At 26.2% G+C, this 724-nt stretch overlaps 1 pseudogene; it reads right to left on the reverse strand.

Annotated features, from left to right (window-relative positions):
• Positions 1-724, reverse strand: part of LOC108722740 (probable cytochrome P450 4aa1) — a 7,125-nt pseudogene that overhangs the window by 3,728 nt on the left and 2,673 nt on the right.

A 724-nucleotide genomic window follows, 5' to 3' on the forward strand; every position in this document is an offset into this window, starting at 1 on the left:
GAGAGAGAGAGAGAGAGAGAGAGAGAGAGAGAGAGAGAGAGACGTGGACGTTCTATTTATTAAATATTCACGAATATAATGTTGAAGATATGTATTATCACGTAACAATACTGAACAATTCATATATTTTACATTTATTCTAATTAAAACATAATTATAAATAATTAAATGATACAGTAGCAAGTTGAAAAAAACTGTAAAAGTAAATAATATTCGCAGAATTAGATCGTTTAAATATTATCATGGAAAAAGGTCTGATGATCAACTACAAATTAAACTGTCCACATTTAAAATACTTTTTGTAAATTTTGTACAATTTATAAATTATATGTAATGAGATTGTGTTAACTTTTCCTCAGTTATAAATAATTACAAATTAACTAAAGAATAAACATTACTTCATTGATCATTTTACACATTTTGACAAACGGATGAGTATAGTTCACACATTTTTATTAATTTACACATGACTATTATACAAGGGACGACTCTCTATTTATTGCGGCTTGCGTCTAAGTTCTGGTAACATTTTAATAAAATTTAAGATCGAATTAATATTGATTTTACCGAAATTAATAAGAGTAAATTAATAATATAATTTAAATTTTACATTAATAATATAATTTAAATTTTATATTTCTAATTGCCATCTAATATTTATCCGAAATTAATAATTGTCACGTCCGGATTCGCGTTCGTTGTCGGTGCGAGAGACGCGACTGGG

Source organism: Mycetomoellerius zeteki, unplaced genomic scaffold (genome assembly GCF_001594055.1).
Source record: "Mycetomoellerius zeteki isolate Tzet28-1 unplaced genomic scaffold, Tzet1.0 scaffold216, whole genome shotgun sequence".
Taxonomy (NCBI): Eukaryota; Metazoa; Arthropoda; class Insecta; order Hymenoptera; family Formicidae; genus Mycetomoellerius; species Mycetomoellerius zeteki.